This window comes from Dendrobates tinctorius, unplaced genomic scaffold (genome assembly GCF_039654945.1).
Source record: "Dendrobates tinctorius isolate UK_male_01 unplaced genomic scaffold, ASM3965494v1 ptg000015l, whole genome shotgun sequence".
In the NCBI taxonomy this organism is placed as follows: Eukaryota; Metazoa; Chordata; class Amphibia; order Anura; family Dendrobatidae; genus Dendrobates; species Dendrobates tinctorius.
The window spans coordinates 44011051-44018662 of NW_027361683.1; positions in this window are offsets into that span (position 1 = coordinate 44011051).

The following is a 7612-nucleotide window of genomic DNA, read 5'->3' on the forward strand; positions in this document are numbered from 1 at the left end:
GACACCCCATGAAAACACGGCTAAGGCGCTAACAAGGAGGAGGTGGAGTAATGTTTTGGGCTGGAATCATGGGGAGAGAGATTGTTGGCCCCTTTAGGATCCCTGAAGGGGTAAAGATGAACTCCATAATCTATGTGGAGTTTCTAAAACAGCACTTCCTGCCATGGTTCAAGAGGAAGAACCGTGCTTTCCGCAGCAAGATCATTTTCATGCATGATAATGCACCGTCTCATGCTGCAAATAACACATCTGCATCTCTGGCTGCTATGGGCATAAAAGAGGACAAACTTATGGTGTGGCCACCATCTTCCCCTGACCTCAACTCCATTGAGAACCTCTGGAGCATCATCAAAAGGAGTGACTATGATGGCGGGAGGCAGTTCACATCTAAGAAACAGCTCTGGGAGGGTATTCTGTCCACATGCAAAAACAATTGAAGCACAAACCATCCAAAAACTGACAAATTCAATGGACGAGAGAGTTCAGAAGCTTCTTTTGAACAAGGGGTCCTATGTGCAAATGTAACATCACCTAGAATAAAGTTTTGACTTGAAAACTGTTTGATTTCATTTTGTAATAAGTTGATAATGCTTATAATTTCACAATTGACCATTTTTTGGTTCAAAATAAAAATAAAAAGGTTGAAAACTCTGCTGTGCATAATAATTTGGAACATGCATTTTGAGTGTTTCTTATTTTTAAAAATATACTGTTTTCATAGGCAGTTTGTTCAAAAACATTGCAATTATACTAGAATATTAGATGACTGGAAAATAACAATGACTGCAATTCATATAGGTAATTTAGAGAAAATATGAGGAAATATTTTTTGCATAATAATTTGGAACACAGTGTAGTGCAGAAGACGGCGCCATTTCTTGCTGGAAGGAGGAATGTCACTGCTGGTGACCGCCGTTTTCCTCTCAGCCCTGTCCCGGGAGAGGGGTGAGGAGGGGAATTGGCTAGGACCGGCCACCGTCATCAGCCCATAGCACCCGAGGGTGATAGGGGAAAAGTCCTGCCTGCGGTCCTGAGAGTTGCGATGTGGGCACTACCACATTGCTCGCTCAGCCGCCTGATATGGGAAAGCAGGGTGAACTTACACCCTGTTTCCTGATGCTGAATCTGAAAAATATACGGAAAAGATTAATACACACACAACTAAAGCCTAAAAAGAAATCGCTAAGTGAGAATCTGGGAGATCCCGATCCGCCTCCTACAGACACTAAGCACAAACTGAGGTACTTGGTGCCTGTCGGTGGGTGTATACTGCCGGGGAGGAGCTAAGTTTTTTGTTTTGCATAGTGTCAGCCTCCTAGCAGCAGCAGCATACACCCATGGTAATCTGTGTCCCCCAATAAGGCGATAAAGAAATGAATTTTGCTCAAATACATAAAACATAACAGTGTAACAAATATCCCCGTGTGATCGGTGATGTCTGCGACAATTAAAAATTGAGAAATTCCATAAATAAGCATTAAAAAACCGGATGAGGGGACTAGAATGGATCTGTGTGAGGATCCGGGGAGCATCTCCAATCTAGTGGTTTCAGTGCTGAGCTGACTACACCGGAGGGGATTATCTGAGGTCCTCGCTCCAGTCCAGAAAATCGGATGTAATCGCCTCAGCACTGAACTGTCTAGACTCTAGTGCGGAGGGGCTAAACTGAGGGCCACAAAATATCACCTCCAATCTAGTCCCCTCACTAGGGAGCCGTCTAGAATGGAGGGGCTAAACTTAGGGCCACACAATATCAAATCCAACCTAGTCCCCTCACTAGGGAGCCGTCTAGAATGGAGGGGCTAAACTTAGGGCCACACAATATCAAATCCAATCTAGTCCCCTCACTAGTGAGCTGTCTAGAATGGAGGGGCTAAACGGTGGGCCACAAAATATTACCTCCAATCTAGTCCCCTCACTAGTGAGCCCTCTAGAATGGAGGGGCTAAATGGTGGGCCACACAATATCACCTCCAATATAGTCCCCTCACTAGTGAGCTTTCTAGAATGGAGGGTCTAAATGGTGGGCAACACAATATCACCTCCAATCTAGTCCCCTCACTAGGGAGCCGTCTAGAATGGAGGGGCTAAACGGTGGGCCACACAATATCACCTCCAATCTAGTCCCCTCACTAGTGAGCCATCTAGAATGGAGGGGCTAAACGGTGGGCCACACAATATCACCTCCAATCTAGTCCCCTCATTAGGGAGCCGTCTAGAATGGAGGGGCTAAACAGTGGGCCACACAATATCAACTCCAATCTAGTCACCTCACTCGTGAGCCGTCTAGAGCGGAGGGGCTAAACGGTGGGCCCCAAAATATCAACTTCAATCTAGTCCGCTCACTAGGGAGCCGTCTAGAATGGAGGGGCTAAACGGAGGGCCACACAATATCACCTCCAATCTAGTCCCCTCTGTCATGATCTCAGTGTGGGTTTGACTCGCACACATGGGGTTAATGCCTGGAACCAGTGCTGATGACTGGCATTTCTGGGGTTAAAGGTTGTGATCCCGATGCAGGCTTACCTGCACACCTGGGGCTATGATTGTGGCCTCTCCCTGGTTCTGGGAGAGGCTTCTTATAGCCTCAGGACGCTCCCATCCCTGTCAGTTATACTCTTGCCCTTGGCATTGTGTGGTGACCCCTGAGTGTGTTTGTGCTGTGTTCTGGTTGCTTGATAATCTGTGTATGACTCGGTCTGTTCTCTGGATATTGCTTTGGATTCTGCTTGGTACCTTCTATGTCTGTTTGGTTTTGACTGCTGCTTGGCCCTGACTATCCGCTCTGTCTCATCCATGGTACGTTACGGCTATCTCTGTGTATGAACCCTGTTTTGCCTGACTCTGAGTAATTCTGTATAGTGTCTTTCCATCTCACTAAGGCCTGTTTCACACTTCCGTTTTTGACCATCAGTCAAAATCTGCCGTTTTTGCAAAAAAACGGATCCGCCATTTTTTTTTGGCGGATCTGTTTTTTCCCCATTGACTTGCATTACCGGCGGATCTTGACGCATGGCCATCCGTCAATTTTTTTGCGTCCGCCGAGATGCCTGGACGGACCATGTAACATTTTTTCTACTGCAGGATCCGCATTTTTATAAAGCGCATGCCCGGAGGAAAGAAGTCAGGAGGAAATTTAACCCTGAAATCATTTCTGGCGGTTTCTTTAAAATTCTTCATTCGGCGGATCCGTCAAAAAAACGGATCCGGTGGCATCCGTTCATATCAGTTTGGAACGGATCCGCTTTCCGCCTTTTTGGCGGATTTTAACTGACACAAAAAACTGAAGTGTGAAACAGGCCTAAGCAGGACGCTAAGCCCCGCCCCCTTGCAGTCACATGACCGTAGGTCCCGTGTCTGCTTGCTAAACTTCAGCATCAACAGGTCCTGTGCATCGGTACTTTCTGGCTGTACCTGACCCTGGTACCCCTACAGTGCGGGTGAGTCCCTGCTCAGCGGAGGCTGCACGCCGGCGCTGACAGGATCCTGACACTCAGGACACGCGCACTGGCTCAGTGAGCAAGTACAGTGCGGTGTTCCTGACATTATAACTGACCATTAAGTTTTTGGTCTTTTTTTTTTTTTCTCTGCTGAGAAATATGGATCCCATACAATCTCTTGCTGAGCAAATAAAAAATCTGAGTCAGATGTTTCAGGGTTTATCTCTGGAGCAGCAAGCTCTGGCTCGTTCTCAGCAGCAGGTTTCTGAGACAGTGCGGGGGGTTTTAGCTGCTGGGTCTCTGGGGGCTGGGGCGAGTGATGTTGTTTTGGTGTCCCCAAAACCACCTGTTAAACTGCCTGATTTTTCTTCTGGGAACAAAAAGGAGTTCAGGGTCTTCATGGAGGGGTGCAAACTCTTCTTTAGTTTGAGGCCACGTTCCTCTGGGGACGAAAGTCAGAAGGTAAGGGTCATTATGTCTCTGTTAAGAGGGTCCCCACAAGCTTGGGCTTTCTCCCTTCCTCCCACTGCTCCTGAGTGTCTGTGAATGCGTTTTTTGAGGCCCTCGGGCACATATATGATGAGCCGGACCGAGTGCGATTGGCAGAGGACATGGTGATGAGGGTCTGTCATGGGAAACACTCGGCTGAGTGGTTTTGCACAGAATTCCGCCGCTTGGCCGCAGAGGTCTCTTGGGACGACGACGCACTCCGAGGACTCTTTTGCAGAGGCTTGTCCGAGCGGTTACAGGATGCCTTGGCATTACATCCCCCACCTAACTCTCTCGAGGGCGCCATGACCCAGGCCGTCCGGATGGACCGCAGGCTGCGGGCCAGGGGGGTGATGCAGGCCCAGACTCCATTGTTCCCTAGTGGAAAAGAGACTGTTTCTGTACCCATGGACGTAGGGGCTCTCTCCCTGAAAGAAAAGGAGAGACAACGCCGGAGAGAAAAGCAGTTATGCTTCTACTGTGGTAAAACGGGACATTGGAAAAGGGAGCGTCCTGATTGTCCATCCTCAACCCGGTTGACGGGAAACGACTAGGTCTGGGTAGTCAGCGGGGAGACTACTCAGACCCTCAGGTACCCTTTTCGTTGTTTTCTAAGGTGTTGGTTCATGTGGAACTGTTAGTGGACGATTGTTGCTTTCCCTCTACAGCTTTCGTGGACTGCGGATCATCCATCAATCTCATTGACTCCCAATTGGTCACACGCTGTAAGATAGGGACAGTTAGACTTAAGGTTCCGATCAAAGTGGTGGCCATTGACTCCTCCCCCCTCACTAAAGAGGGAATTCTCTTTATGTCTGACTTGTTTTCACTCAAAGTGGGCGCTACCCATGTGTAAAAATTAAGTTGTTTGGTTCTGGACAATCTACCAGCAGGATTGGTGTTGGGCATGCCCTGGTTACAACGCTATAACCCAGTCATTAACTGGAAAGCGGGGGAGATTGTTCAGTGGGGGTTTAATGATTCGATGTTATGTGATAAGTCTGCACTATTGGTTGAACCTGTTAAATCTGTATCAGTGTCATCTGTTGAGCTAGAAGAATTCGCTGAAAGAATTCGAAGATGTGTTCTCTGAAAGTGAGGCCAAGACGTTGCCGCCACATAGACCCTTTGACTGCGCTATCGAGTTAGTCCCGGGGGCTAAATTGCCTAAAGTCCGTCTGTTTAATTTATCTGGCCCTGAGCGCTTGGCCATGAAAGATTACATTTCGGAGAGTCTTTGCAAAGGACACATACGTCCCTCAGTCTCACCTGTGGCGGCAGGGTTTTTTTTTGTTAAGAAAAAAGATGGTGGTTTACGTCCCTGCCTCGATTTTCGTGAGCTGAACAAGATTACTGTACGAAATACGCACCCCCTTCCGTTGATTCCCGATTTGTGTAACCAACTTTCAGGGGCAAAATGGTTCTCCAAACTGGATCTTCGGGGGGCATATAATTTGATAAGGGTCCGGGAGGGGTATGAATGGAAAACCGCGTTCCTCATGACCGAGGGACTGTTTGAAAATTTAGTCATGCCATTTGGTCTTACCAATGCCCCAGCCATATTTCAGAATTTCATCAACGTGGTATTCTCGGATCTCATTGGTCGTTTTGTTGTCATTTACTTAGACGATATTCTGATATACTCACACGACAGTCAATCTCATTTGAATCATGTACGGACCGTTCTCCAAAGACTGAGGGAAAATCACCTGTATGGCAAATTGGGGAAATGTGTTTTTTGTTCAAGAATTGTCTTTTTTGGGATTATGTCCTGTGAGGGTTTTCGCATGGACCCCAAGAAGGTGCAGGCCATTGCAGATTGGGTGCAACCCCGAGACCTTAAGGGTCTTCAGCGCTTCTTGGGGTTCGCCAATTATTACAGCAAATTTATTCGGGGGTTTTCACAGGTGGTCAAACCACTCACAGATCTTACTTGTAAAGGTGCGGATGTGAGAAACTAGTCCTCGCTCGCAAAAGAGACCTTTGCGACCCTGAAAAGAAGCTTTATGTCTGCTCCTGTGTTAGTACAGCCAGATCCGTCCAAACCATTCGTCGTGGAAGTGGACGCCTCTGAGGTGGGGGTGGGGGCGGTGTTGTCCCAAGGGCCTGCCACTCTAACCAACCTCAGGCCATGTGCTTTCTTTTCCAAGAAGTTCTCTGCTGCGGAAAGAAATTACGACATAGGCAATAGAGAGCTTCTTGCGGTCAAATTGGTGTTTGAAGAATGGAGGCACTTTCTGGAGGGGGTCAGTCACCCAGTTACGGTGATCACGGATCACAAAAATTTGTCATACATTGAGTCTGCTAAAAGACTAACGCCCAGACAGGCCCGTTGGTCACTTTTTTTTTTCCCGTTTTCGGTTTACGATTACATTTCGTCCAGGGTCTAAGAATGTCAAGGCTGACGCCTTATCGCGCAGTTTTCAGCCGGTGTCGCCCCCTGAGCCACCGTCCTCCATTCTTCACCCTGGGGTTGTGATAGCAGAGGTCTCATCTGAATTGTAACGGGAGATTCAGGGGGCCCAGACGCTGGCCCCGGTGGCCAAGCCGGAGGGGAAGTTGTTTGTCCCAGAGCAACTTCGCCTGAAACTCTTGCAGGAGTTCCATGAATCCAAGCTGAGTGCTCACCCTGGTATTTCAGCCACATGTCTGGCGGTGGCTAGGATCTTTTGGTGGCCTACCCTTGGTTCGGACATAAAAATATTCATTGCTGGTTGTGGGGTCTGCGCTCGTTCTAAAAGCTCTCATAGCCGGCCAGCAGGGGAGCTGATGCCCTTGGCAGTGCCCGAAAGACCATGGACTCACTTATCCATGGATTTTGTTACCAATCTCCCTCCATCTAAGGGTAATACAGTGGTATGGGTAGTGGTGGACAGGTTTTCTAAGCAGGCTCATTTTGTACCCCTGTCCGCACTACCGTCAGCTGAGATGTTGTCCAGGTTGTTTGTGCAGCATGTGATCCGGTTGCATGGGGTACCCCTGAATGTGGTGTCTGATCGTGGTGTGCAGTTTGTGGCTAAGTTTTGGCGTGCTTGCTGCAAAAAATTAGGGATGTCTCTGTCCTTTTCGTCTGCATACCATCCTGAGAGCAATGGTCAGACAGCGCGCACTAACCAGTCCCTGGAACAGATCCTCAGGTGTCTAACCTCTGCTCGACAGAATGACTGGTGCGATGCACTGCCGTTGGCTGAATTTGCCTTCAATAGTCGGGTGAGTCAATCCACGGGTATGACTCTTTTTTGATCAATTATGGGTTCAGTCCTCATTTTGGTGAGTTTTCTCGTCTGGACTCGGGGTGTCCCGGGGCTGAGGGCTCTGTTCAGCGATTACAGAATACGTGGGCAGAAGTTCAGCGGAGTATATCTAGGTCTCAGGGCAGGTATAAGTTTTTCACGGACAGGAAACGAACACCAGGGCCCACGTTTCAGGTTGGAGACAAGGTTTGGCTCTCCACTCGAAACATTAAGTTGAAGGTTCCTTCAGCCAAGTTGGGGCCCAAATTCATTGGCCCATACACGATTGTGGAAAAAAATCAATCCAGTGGTGTATAAGGCTGTGCCTTCCACCCTCTTTCAAGATCCCTAACGTCTTCCACAAATCTCTACTGAAACCTTCTGAAGCAGTTCGGGGAGACTCCGAGTCTGCTGCTTCTCCTGTTTTGGTCGAGGGGCAGGTGGAGTACGA